General features: G+C 40.6%; 1 protein-coding gene across 7 annotated transcripts in view; it reads right to left on the bottom strand.

Moving 5' to 3' along the window:
* The window catches only part of Fam118b (family with sequence similarity 118 member B), a 49,248-nt gene that overhangs the window by 24,791 nt on the left and 11,182 nt on the right, over positions 1–13,275 (bottom strand). The window contains exon 2 of one of the 7 annotated variants that reach the window (XM_037207633.1): positions 12,236–12,308. The exons of 5 other annotated variants lie outside the window; for them this stretch is intronic. The gene's annotated coding sequence lies outside the window, so the exon portion shown is untranslated. Of the gene's footprint in view, positions 1–5,554; positions 5,857–12,235; positions 12,309–13,275 lie in introns of those variants that run through there. One more of the 7 variants, XM_028879056.2, reaches the window with a different exon arrangement.

Below are 13,275 nucleotides of genomic sequence, written 5' to 3'. Positions count from 1 at the left end.
CTGACATAAGACAACTTGGGAATCACTGAGGACATCAAACAACCCACAGATCAGTGTGCTAACGGCGCTTAATTATCCACCTACACTTGGCAATACAATGAGCAACACCACTTGTTCACTGTTAGACATTCTTTGTTGTTAACTGTCCCCACAGGCTGAAGACACGTCTCTCTCACTAAACACGGAGGGGATTTTACTCAAGTCACCGTGGTAAGTGGTAGAGGTATTAAGCAAAGAGATGTGAAAGACAATGAACATCAGTTGCTGGGATACCCAGTACAAGAGTTACTACAGACCAAAGAACTACAACGGATTTTAATTGCTTAAAACTTTAGTATACTGGTGACATTTAAAGACTGATATTAGCAACTTTTGTTTTGTTTTTTTTGAAACAGGGTTTCTCTGTGTAATACCCCTATCTGTCCTGAAACTCGTAGACCAGGCTGGCCTGGTTCTCACAGAGATCCACCTACCTCTGCCTTCCAAGTGCTAGAATTAAAGGTGTGCGACACCACCGCTTGGCTTTTTTTATTTTCTTTTTTTAGTTGTATGTGAGTATGCATATGTTGGTGTGTCTCGGGATGTGTGTGGAGATCAGAGGATAGCTTTTAGGGTCTGGTTTCTTCTCTACCATCTGTGGTGTCCCAGGGATCAAACTCGGATTGTCAGATTTGGCAGCAAGTGCCTGTACCTGCTGAGCATCTCACTGACAATGTAGAAGATAATAGAGTTCTGGATATGTTACTATGCCCCACTGTTACTATCAGGACTTTACTATTAGAAAGCTCATTATTTATTAAAGCCATGTGTAGAGTTTTCTCTTGTAAACAGAAGGCTTAGCTCCTTATCCCATATTCCATTTCACATAATGACATTTCTTTGATATTATAGTCATCAGGGAACTAGGGAACAGAAAAGCCACAAAAGTTAGGACATAGATCACCTTTCTGGTAAAATCTTTGATTCTGATCACAAGAAAGCAAGGCCCTGGGAAAATAGGTCAATCACCAAAGCTGGAAATCTTGCCTTCACTTAAATATCTGCTATGACTGTTAAAAGGATACTGTAAATTCTTAAAAATAAAATAAAGTCAGCCTTAAACAAAAGTACATGTTTTCTAAGAACAGAATATCTCTGGGGGCTTCTTCTATTATTTCAAGTAGGAAACAGCTAAATAAAGTCAAAGTTAACTTTCCTAGACACCATGTGAATGCTGGGCGCTCAGTAAGTACACCACTGTAGTGGTATGTAAAGTAAAGCCTTTATGTCTGGCTTTGAGCAGGATGTTTCAGAAAGCCTTTGTTACGTTTGGGTTAATCAGTAGAGGCTGAGAAATTATTTTCAGACTGTTTAAATCTTGAAGAACTGTTGTCTTTCTGGAGACTCTGCATTTGGTGCTGCTACATGAGAGCTTGCAGCTACACCGACCTGGTCCTAAGACACTCCTGGCAGACCTGGATTCTTCCTTTTGATTATGTCTTGCCATAGTCAAAAGAGACTGAGATTTCTGTGGGTTCTCTGCTCTAACAGGCAGCAAGAGCAAGATGACATTGATAGCTGGAGCCTTTCCCAGCCCCTATTAACCTTGTGTATGTTTGCATAAAGTAACTGGAGTGAGCTAGCTGGGTGTCAGTCTTTTTTAAGAAGGCTGAACCCTTCTGCCCCTTCGGAAGATGAAGGCTTAGCATTTGGGTGAGCTTCTCTCTCTACTGCGGCATCTATGAGCAACATCAAAGAACACACTGACAGACTTCCTTAAGTGTGTGTTTCACTTCTTAGAGGCTAAAAAGCTTTCTATTTACTGACAGTCAGGACTTGATCATCACTAAAATATTTTCATCAAGTTCTAACTTATAGAAGTCATTTTCTAACATTTATGTTTTATGGAGAACCAGTGATAAAAAAAAGTAGTTTTTTCTTTCATACATACCACAATCTCTCAGTTTGGGGATATGATTTAAAGTAACACTAAGGGAAGGCAAGCATATTTATGTCCTCTCGCCCTCATAAACACGGTTCTGTAAACCCATCACTTAAACAAATTAAACCCAGCCAGCGCAGTGGCACACACCTTTAATCTCAGCACTTGGGAGGCAGAGTCAGGCAGATCTCTGAGACCAGGCAGCCTGGTCTACAAAGCAAGTTCCAAGACAGCTAGGGGTACACAGAAAAACCCTGTCTTGAACCCCCTCCCCACCCCACCCCCCCAAAAAAAACAAAAAAAACCCAAATTAAACCTAATCATTGAGCACCGAGAAATGTAAAGTAAATGGAACTTAATGTAAATTTTGAAGCCTGGAATATTTAGAACTTAGTGTTCAATTCAAATACTAACCCAGTTTTGTTTAAAAATTAACAACAACAAAAAAAGGCCAGGTGGTGGTGGTGGTAGTGGTGCATACCTTTAAACCCAGTAGTGGAGAGGACGAGGTAAGCAGAGTTTGAGGCCAGCCTGGTCTACAGAGTGAGTTCCAGGACAGTTAGGGCTACACAGAGAAACCTTGTCTCAAAAACCCTAAAACACGGGTAATGCCTGGGGGGCACTCACCAACCTAAGACAGAGCACCTGTATGGCCTGGGCAGGTGTCTCCATGACGGGTAAGGTGACGTGCTGACGTCCCACGCAACCCAAGTCAGAAGCTCATTTTTTAATAAAAGGGGGACCTGCAGGGCCCTGGCCCCTGTTTTGGGTAACTGTTGCCTTGCTTGGGGACCTTGACCTTGATATCCTCCCAATGCTAATTCCCTGCCAGGTTCCACCCTCCTGAATGCTTAAGGGAAGTTCCTTGTCTGTGTATCCTGAATAATGGGCGTTAACAGCTTAGATGCAAGATTGTAAAACATCAGTAGCAAACTTCTGCCCTCCGGGGTCCTCCCATTGTGCTGTAAGCCTGTATTTAACCTCCTACCTCCTTCAAGAAATGACATTCGACATTTAAAATTATATGCAATTGAATGAATACTGGGAATGTAATCTATGAATACCACAAATGTGATTAATATCATGAGTGTAAGTAATGAATATCATGAGTGTAATTAAAAAAAAAAAAAGAAATAGCAAAGAACCAAAGAATTAAAGTGCAAGCTATGTAAAATCCCCCCCCCCAAAAAAAACCTAAAATAAAACAAAAAGCAAAATTAAAAATTGCTGGGCAGTGCTGGCATAGAATTCAAGAGCCAGAGGCAAGCAGAGCTGCACAGAGAAACCCTGTCTTGAAAAACAAACAATAAAACCAAATTTAAAAAATATCACTACTTATCACAGGCCATGAAAAATCTATAAATATTAGCTCACTTAATTCCTACAACCTTATTATTAGGTTTTACAGATTGAATATCTCTTACCTGAAAATCCCAAATCCAAAATGTTCTAAAGTCTAATCCGCTGATAAGATGCCATCAAATACAAAATTTCACACTTGACATTATGTTATAGCAAAAATGCAGGTACACTAAGAAAACTGTACACAACACTATCAGGCTATATGTATATAAAGAATAAATTAATACTGTGTTTTAGACTTGTGTCTCATCTCTAAGATACCTCATTATGTGATAAAAAACATTAAAAACAAACAAAAAACTCAAACTATTTCTGGTCTCAAATATTTCATTTAAAGGAGTCTCAGCCTGCATCATCAGCCTACTTTATGGATGAGAAACCTGTGACACAAAAGGTTGGTACTTAGTCCCAGAATTCAAACCATAGCCATTCTGCCTTGCAACGCCCACCATGCTCTCAGTAACACTACTACCAACTAAAATGTTCTCCAACTACTAGTTTCTCAGTCTTAAAGTCCGAAACTAATTTTTTAAGTGCTAAGATTGTAGCAAGCAGATTTACTTAAAATAACTCTGTGTAGAGCTCAATGGGCATGTCATAATTAGTCATGGTGGAGGCATGCACTCATGCAGCCTGCTCAGTTTGGAAGTTGGAAGAACTATTTTTTTTTTCTGTTTTTGCTTTTTATTTTAGTTACACGTGCTTTCCAATGTTGGATCCTAAGCTTTTTGACAGCCCACAGGAGCTGAAACTGTGCTTCAGTAGACATCCTCCTGGGAGTAGCATTACAAACAGCCCTGCTCTCATGGCTAAAAGAACCAAACAGGTCAGATCCTCCTTACCTAACCCTTGTTCAGTGAAAATATAAACTGTATATGTGACATGCAGCTTGTAGTATAGAATCCTCAGCAGCCGTCTGAAGCTGTGTGGTTGTCATGAGGTAACTCTGTTCTTGTACCTACTTGATATTAAAGCCGAAGTGTAAAGCTCTCAATCATTCTTAAGGGAAGTCTTGGGAACCAATCATACCTTAAGTAAAACTAGAACTTTTCTGGCCATGGTGGCATGCACTTTGAATCTCAGCACTCAGGAAGCAAAGACAGGAGGCTCATGAAGAGTTTGAGGCCAGCCTGGTTTATGCAGTGTGTGGAAGAACTATTTTTTACACACCTCTTACTGCTGATGATCACCAACAGAACTCTAGACTAATTCTGCCATTTCTCTGGGAAAATGCATCATCAGCTTTGCTGTGTTCTCATCCAGACCACTGGTTAATTTCTGATGCTTTCTTTACAGAACCTTTCTGCAAGCTCATTTCAGCGGCTATAGTTTAAGAAAATTAAACATGCACAACGGGCTCTGACTGGAATGTTGTAGGTTCTATTACTGAGAAGCTGAATGAAAAGTAATTCTGTATGCCCTTATCACAGCTGGTCATCCACTCATCTTGTTTTCCAATGGACTAGTATTTTGCCCTCAGTCAAGGATGTCTCATATGAGATATCTCCCAAATGTATACCCCAGTGCATATGTTACAAAAATCATATCTTATTCATTCTAGAGCATTGTTTGGGGGGGCAATCCCTTTTATCATTTATCCTAAACAGTATGCAGTGCTGCTAAAAAGCCTCAAAGGTAAGTATGGAAATCTGGTACAGCATTCCTAACAGGTATCAACTAGTTAGTTCACACATGAATTTCTCTCTATGAGATTATTTCAGCTTCTATTTCAGTAGAATTTGCTATGTGTAAGGAGTGAGCTAAGTCCTGAGTGAATGTATGTTGTTGACATGGGTACAGTCATGCCAAGGGTCTGTCAGGGACCCCAATAGGAGTAGAAAAGCCTTGCCCAGGTGAGGCTCAATGGCAAAGCCTTCCTCTGGTCTAACTGTCAAAGTTAATAGCATTTGCAGAAAATGTCCATTATAGCTTTCCACCTTCAGATATTTAAGGCCTGAAGACTTCTTTCTCTCCTACAGAGATGGCTCCTACTGAGATTAACTAAACATGCCTCCTTGTTCAGCTGTATGAATAACTCTTCTCCCCTGTTTAGCTATATAATAGAAAACACACTGAGCTTGGGGTGAGGAGCTGGCTTTGGCTTCTCCATTAGAGACCCTAGATCAGCCAACCCCAGCTTTTCTTTCTGTGTGTCTGTCTTTTCTTGATTTCCTTGCTGCCCTAGTCAGGTCTTGTAGCCATGAAGAATACAGGAGCTACATATAGTTGAAGTAGAAACACTTTTCTGACACAAGTAAACAGTGGCATTACCTGTGGCAGTGTCCTCAAAATTCCAATGACTGCTAAGTCACTGAGAAATCCTTCAAGGCTAACAGAGCATAGCAAAGTCAGTCAGATGCCCACTGAACACTGAAAAAAAGTGATAGTGATGTCATTTACAAAACTTTCAGGCCAAAATCTTCAAATAAGATAGAACTTAGCAGTCTTGTAATCCCTGATCCTGAGTGGTAGAGACAGAGACAGAAGGATCGAGTTCAAGGCCGGCTTCAGCTACATAGTGAGTTCAAGGTCAACCTCGGCCACACAAGACCTTCCCTTTGATTTTGATTAAAAATCAAAGAAAGACAGAGCATTTATAATTTGCAACCTGTCATCTTGGTAGAAATAGAGCTGGAGGTGGTGGATTCAAGATAACCTAAGAAAAACCCTGAAAGAAATGGGGAAAGAGAGTAGAGAGAAAAGGGACTGGTTATCTGGATGATAGATAGGTTGGCATTTAATAACGGACCCAGGATCTGAAACCATCAGAATCCTAGCAGCTCTGGCTTTCCCAGCATCTTGGAAGCAGCACAAAGGGCAAACCCTGGCTCTTCCCTGCACTCAGCATTCAGCTGGGTCTTCTAGCTACTTCCTCATTCCCACAGGCTTCCAGCATATGCACAGTACTCAACGGAGCCAAGCCCCATGCTAAAAGGAACTTGGAATAACACTGTGTGATAGATGGGCAGATGGAATAAGTCAAGTGGAGGGAAAGTCCAATATTTGGGCGGGGGGATTGCCGGAAAGCAAAGGATTTACAAATAACTAGTATAAAAGACTGGTGCATTCCTTGCAGCTTCTCTATCTTTGTTTATGAAAAATGAAACATTAACTGGAAAAAAGAACACGTTTACTTCTGCAGCAAAAAAGGTTAACTTTTTTTTTTTTTTTTAAAGGGAAACGATAGTCATCCTATGTCTTGAGAAAAACCCAAAACTCCTCTGATTGTGGCTATTGGACTAATTCCAACACATCTGTGTTTTAGCAGCTGTCAGGGAAGGAAGGAAGGAAAAGATGCCCAGTATAAGTAAGGTAACACAAAGGAGCATTCTACAAGCTTGTTGAATGGAACATATTCAATAAAATACTGGCCTGGATAGTTGATAAATTCAGTCCACAATGTACAGTGCAGTTTTTCCTATCAGTGTACAAAAGCAAGCTCGCTCTATCTTCCTAAGATTCATACAGAAATAGAAATGACATCCAGTGAGCAGGCATTTGATTGCTCTCTGTAACCCAGACTTGAAATTTTTCCTCTACCCATGGTTATCTTAGCTCCTATCATTATTTGTAAGCAGCATGCCAGAAACCCCCGACTTTTGTCAGATAATCTCTGCATAAAACTCATTTCTTGAAAACTGGCTGCTGGTAACATGATAGCTTGATGTTACTTATTCTTTTACCAACACTCACTCACATCCAATATGAAAAGAGCCTCATTAGTGGCAAGGCTTCTGAAAGACCCAAATTCCAATAAGTCATATTTCACTCAAGCCCCAAATAAATCATATTGGTATTTCAGGATCATGACCTTAGATGTTCTTTTTATCAGTCATATTTTAATTATGTAGGTGTTTTGCCTGCATGTATATAGAGTGCTTACTTTCAGAAGCCAGAGGGTGTCAGATCACCTGGGACTGGAGTTACAGATAGTTGTGAGCTGCCATGTGAGTGCTGGGAATCAAACCCAGGTCCTCTATAATAGAAAGCAGTGTTCTTAACCACTGAGCCATCTTTCTAGCTCCTTTATCAATTATTTTTAATTATAAAGCCAAATTGATAGCTCAGTTAATAAAGTGCTTGCCTTGCAAGCACAAGGACCTTAGTTCAACCCTTCAGAACCTACAATTTTAAAAAGCAGCTATGGTGGTACACACGTGTAATCCCATTACCAGGGAGACAGAAACAGGTGATCCCTGGGGCTTGCTGGCCAGCAAACCTAGCATATTCAGCCAACTGAGGAAGGTCAATGAGAGATCCTGTCTCAACAAACCAGGTGGATGGCTCCTGAGGAAAAATATCTGAGGCTGAACTCTGGCCTTCATATGTACGGGCAAATGTGCATGTGCACCTAAGCATGCATGCACATGAGGGGTGGAGGGGGAAGATGCACATACGCATATATACAATCAAGTCCAATTTACTCATTACAATACTACTTACATTTGAGTTCACATATATATTAAACATGATATTATAATAGATAAGTCAGAAACTTATCACAGGCTTGCTGTGTATAAAAACCAATTTCCAGAACACACAAAGGGTTTTACTAATAAGCTTATTTGAGTACAATTTTTTGTTTTCATTTAGCAGCTTTAAATGTCTATTACATGCTAGGCTCTTGAATTCTCTACTTCAAATGGAAATAGAACTGAAGTTAAAGAGGTTGTTACATGTCCTTTTAAGGAAAGAGGGTAGTCAGGCATGGTGGCACAGACCTGTAACCCCAGCATTCCAAAGATGGAAGCAAGAGGATCTTGAGGTGGCAGCCAGCTGGGCTTTGTAGAGAGACCCTAGCTCCAAGAAAGTAAAGTGGGAGAACAGTTCGGTCTGGGGAGAGAAAAGGTATGCTGAATTTCAAGAGTCCTTCTGATTTTTAGTTATATGAACATGTGCCACTTTCCTGTGTGTGTGTGTGTGTGTGTGTGTGTGTGTGTGTGTGTGCTATTAGTAGAAAGAATAATGTTTTGCTTCAGACCCATGTTTCTGAACACTCTCTAGTAATTTTATTTCAGCTCCAACCTCCCAGCAAACTAACCTAGAAACAACGAATGGCAATTTGCAGAATAGGATTCCAATAGAAAGCAGTGATAAATGGAGAAAGCATATAAAAGTTTTACAAAGTACAAAAGGCCACTATAATCATGACACAAAATTCAGAACATTAAGAAAAGATGAGCTGTGGGACATGATGGCTAGAGTAGCCCCAGGATCACTTTGAGCAGATTACAGAGCATGGTTCTTTATAAAGAGCATGGACATTTGAAACAAGGCATTTCAATGCACAGAACACAGTTGATAGACACAGCTCTGCTGATTTTCTACTATGGCCAGTGACGATAATTCAAGACTTAAGAATTAAGAAGCAAATAGAAAATTTCACTGTATGAAAACAGAAAATACTTATCACCAAATAAAAACATTTAGAAGATTTGGTACTACTGAGCTAGAAAGAACAGGGAACATGATAAAACCTGATTATGCATATTAGGTAAATGCTCTACCAATGAGCTATATGCCCAGCCATCTTTAATCCCAAGACCTGGGAGACAGAAACAGGCAGATCTCTGAGTTCGAGGACAGCCTAGTCTATAGAGTGAGTTCCAAGATAGCCAGGGCTACACAGAGAAACCCAGTCTTAGAAAACAAAAACAAACAAAAGGCAGTTTTCCCCTTTACTAAACCTAATCTTAACCCTCTCACTGTTTGTCTTATCAACAAGTGTCCTTAGCATCTTTTCCATAAAACAGACTTTAGCCTTATAATCCGGCAATCTGTAAGTGGAAATGATCGAATCCACTCTTCCCTCTCTGAATTATGGAGATGAAAAACAGTACTCTGGGCATACCAGGCACATACTTTACCGCTGAACTACATCCCCATTCTAGAATGGTAGAATTTTTAGTTTGGGGGCTTTTTTTGTTTTGTTTTGTTTGTTTGTTTTTTAAATGCTGGGTCTATACGCATGTAATCCAATTCCACTGATTTACTTACAAGACACCTGTTTGTTCAGCTGTACGATGAAGTGAACTTAAACTGCATTACTTTGTTAAGATTTCAAGTTAAGACATGAGTGTAGGTATTTAGAGACTGCATCTGTAGAATAATTGTGGACTGGAAGTTCCACCCCTAACTACTGATTTACTTTGACTTATGAACTTCTTGAAGCTCAGGAGAAACTCATTTCTAGAAAGCTGACACATCCAGTCCCTCTCTGAAGCCTCTACAGAATTCCTCAAATAGGCTTGTGCACTCTAGCCTCAAGGTCTGTCTTTACTCAGACTGTTCTTCCCCGTCTATATGCACAGGCCACCAAACTTTTATTCCAATCGTACCTGATGATCTGAACTACCCTCCTGTGTCTGACTCACAAGGGCTCTGGGGATCTTAATACTGGTCCTCACGCTTACACAGCAAACACTGTGTCCTGAGTCATCACCACAGTCAAGGGGGATTTTTTTTTTTTAAAGATTTATTTATTTATTATGCATACAGTGTTCTGCCTGCATGTATGCCTGCACGCTAGAAGAGGGCACCAGATCTCATTATAGATGGTTGTGAGCCACCATGTGGTTGCTCGGAACTGAGCTCAGGACCTCTGGGAGAGCAGCCAGTGCCCTTAACCTCTAAGCCACCTTTCCAGTGCCAAAGGTGAATTCTTAAAAGTAGAACTCTTTCTGTCAAGTGACTCGGGGGTATCAGTATTTGGGGGCAAGAAACTAGTGTTTCTTATCTCAAAACAAACTGGGTTAAATAAAAGCATTCCATGACTTCTCATCTGTGATTAATAAAATTAAATTCCTCATCATGGTTATAAAGCCCTAGCTCCACCCACCATTAGCACTTCATTCAGCCCCCTCTCCTCTTTTGGAGCCCCCCTTGTTTCAATGCTACCAGTAGGCTGCCTGTCCACCCTTCTCCTCTAAGTGCCTCTGCTATACTCTGACCCCTTATTTGTATCTTTTTGTTTGTTTTTTCTTCCGGAGCTGAGGACCGAACCCAGGGCCTTGCGCTGTATCTTTTAACATTTGCAATTACTGGCCTCTCCCACAAGAGTAACCATTCTTTTGGGATAAGTAGAAGTTCTATCATCTGTTCCTAGGCCCATTTCTATTACACAGTGTTTTAAGCAACAAAGTAAATGTTCAAATATTTGCTGATTCAACAATTGTGTACCTACTATGACAGTTAAAGTCTAGAAGGTAAACTGATGAAGAGAGAATAAGGTCACATAAGACTTGGATGACAGTCTACCAATGTGTTTGATAAAACGGGGCTACATGTACTCAACTCAGTCTATTTCTAGTTTGTAGCTACCTCTGATTATATTCTGCATATGCCTGTAGGATTCAAAAGGATCATTTTATTAGTCATAAGTTGTTGAATTTTCATGTTCAAATATATATTAAATGTCAAACAGTGTTAAAATTACCATTATTGCATCCAGCTTACCTCCCTAAAACACTACATAGCACTTACACTTTGTTCAATACTATTCCTCTCTGAAGAAGATTCTGTTATCATTATGCATGACAAATACCCTAGACAATGAAAGTGATTACAAAGCTTGCTAAATAAAAGTCACCTGACTATTATGCAGTAGTCAGGGAACAATGAGTGCAGAGTCAACTTTGTTAAGACAGTGCAATAATGTCTCAGCACAGTAGACATAGTACACTGACTTCAAAGTCAGTCCTCTTATGACACAATGACATGTGATAGTATCTCAACTGATGAATAAGACATAGGCTATTTCCTTGGAATGTCTAGCCTCTAGTGACAGAACACCATAGCCATGCAGGTTAAATACACACACACTAACACTGAGGAGGAACATGTGCTCATTGAACCCTTTATAGGAAATGAAATCCTAAAGACAAAATTCAGAGACTGTGTTGCTGTTTATCTTCCTTTCCCCCCAGAAGCACCTAGCACTTAATTCCATTCTCATCTTTTCCTAGTTTCCCTTCCATCCCCCAGTGAAAGAGCACTCTCTCTTTAGCCTCCAGGGTACAAGGTCTGAAGGAACCCTCCTCCAACTCCACACATTTCTTTCTCTCCCCATCACAGTATTCTTATGGTCTAAAGTACCAATTAACCTGGAGAGATTCCTGGCCCATGTCACTACTGTGCTTCAGGCCCGTGAGACACAACTTTCAAGTTCAGTGGGACTGTACTTAGACACATGTGGTTCTTTGAGACAGACAGTATGTCAAACTAAAGGTCAAAATAGTTTAAAAATTATTCTGTGCCACAGACCTCTGAATGACAGAGATAATCTCTACATGTTAAAATTATGGGCAATTGCCTCTTTCTTTTGGTCTGAAATACCAACCTAAGTGTGTACTGATTTTATAAAAACCATTTTAACAATCCTTTAAGAACAAAAGAATGAGTCGGGCGGTGGTGGCGCACGCCTTTAATCCCAGCACTCGGGAGGCAGAGGCAGGTGGATCTCTGTGAGTTCGAGGCCAGCCTGGGCTACCAAGTGAGTTCCAGGAAAGGCGCAAAGCTACACAGAGAAACCCTGTCTCGAAAAACCAAAAAAAAAAAAAAAAAAAAAGAACAAAAGAATGATATGACTAAACATGCCATCTTCAACTACCACAATAATCTCTGCAAGACTTCTGTCCTAATAAGAATCAATTTTAGCTGGGCGGTGGTGACGCACAACTTAATCCCAAAACTTGGGAGGCAGAGGCAGGCGGATCTCTGTGAGTTGGAGGCCAGTCTGTTCTACAAAGTGAGTTCCAGGACACACAGAACTGTTGGACAGAAAAATCCTAACCCCAAACCCAAACCCAACCAAACAAAAAAATCAACTTAAAAAAATAGTATTTTGTGTGATATATAAATAAGCTGAGAGTCTAAAGTACTGTTTAGATTAGAAAAAAGAATCTGAAAGCGCCACACACACAAAATAGAGATTATCATCTCCATAGAGCCCACCAAGTGTTAGCTCGGAAGAAACAGCTCCGAAAGCATTGCTTTGCCCAGCAGGCCACAGCAGTCTCCAAGTGGCCTGTGAAAAAAACCAAAGGGGGAACAATTATGAGAGCAAAGCAGGCTAGGGAAACCTACAAACACACTGTATATATAATAACGAGCTTAGGAGGCCAGTGAAGACAAGGGAGGGACTCCCAGACAGTGAGCAGCCACGGAGGGTAGGTGGCACCTCTCCTGTACCTCGGAGAACAGATCCTGTGTAGACATTAAGGAAAAACTATAAAGTTATAATGAAGCAGTTATGTAGAAAAGGCAAGAGGGCTGGCTCACTGGCAAGAGTACTTATTGCTCTGTAGGAGACCCAGGTTCGGTTCCCAGCACTCACATGGGGCTTCATAACCATCCATAACTCCAGTTCTAGGAGATCTGATGTCTTCTTTTGATTCTGAGGGCATCTGGCATGAACATGGTACACAAACACACAGGCAAAACACTCACACACATATAATGTTTTCAAAAAGGAGCACAAAGCACCTGATAATCTTGGCTCCATGTTCATATCAATTCAAAACTTCCTTCCTTAGAGTGCCTTTGCTTCAGGCTATCATATTCTTATAACCCCTTTCATACTATTTTCCTGCTTTCCTCCACTGACCTCAGTATCTTAAAAACATTCAGTGCTGGGCATGGTTGTGTACACCTTAACCTCAGTACTCAGGAAGCCAAGGCAGAACATCAAAAGCTGGAGGTTGTGGCTGGAGAGATGGTTCAGCAGTCAAGAACACTGGCTGCTCTTCCAGAGGACCCACATAGACTCCTAGCACACACGTGGCGGCTCAGAGCTGTCTGTAACTCCAGTTCCTGGGGATCTGATACCCTCTTCTGGCCTCCTCTGGCACTGCATGTATGTAGTGAACAGATGTCCACAGGTGCAAGCAAAACACTCATACATGTAAAAGTAAGTAATGGTTTGGGTTTTTTTTTGTTTTTGTCTTTTTTTTTTTTTTTTTTTTTTTTTTTTTTTTTTTTTTTTTTGTGGGTGG

This window comes from Peromyscus leucopus, chromosome 7, assembly GCF_004664715.2.
Source record: "Peromyscus leucopus breed LL Stock chromosome 7, UCI_PerLeu_2.1, whole genome shotgun sequence".
Classification (NCBI taxonomy): domain Eukaryota; kingdom Metazoa; phylum Chordata; class Mammalia; order Rodentia; family Cricetidae; genus Peromyscus; species Peromyscus leucopus.
This window is presented reverse-complemented; position numbering and strand designations above follow the sequence as displayed.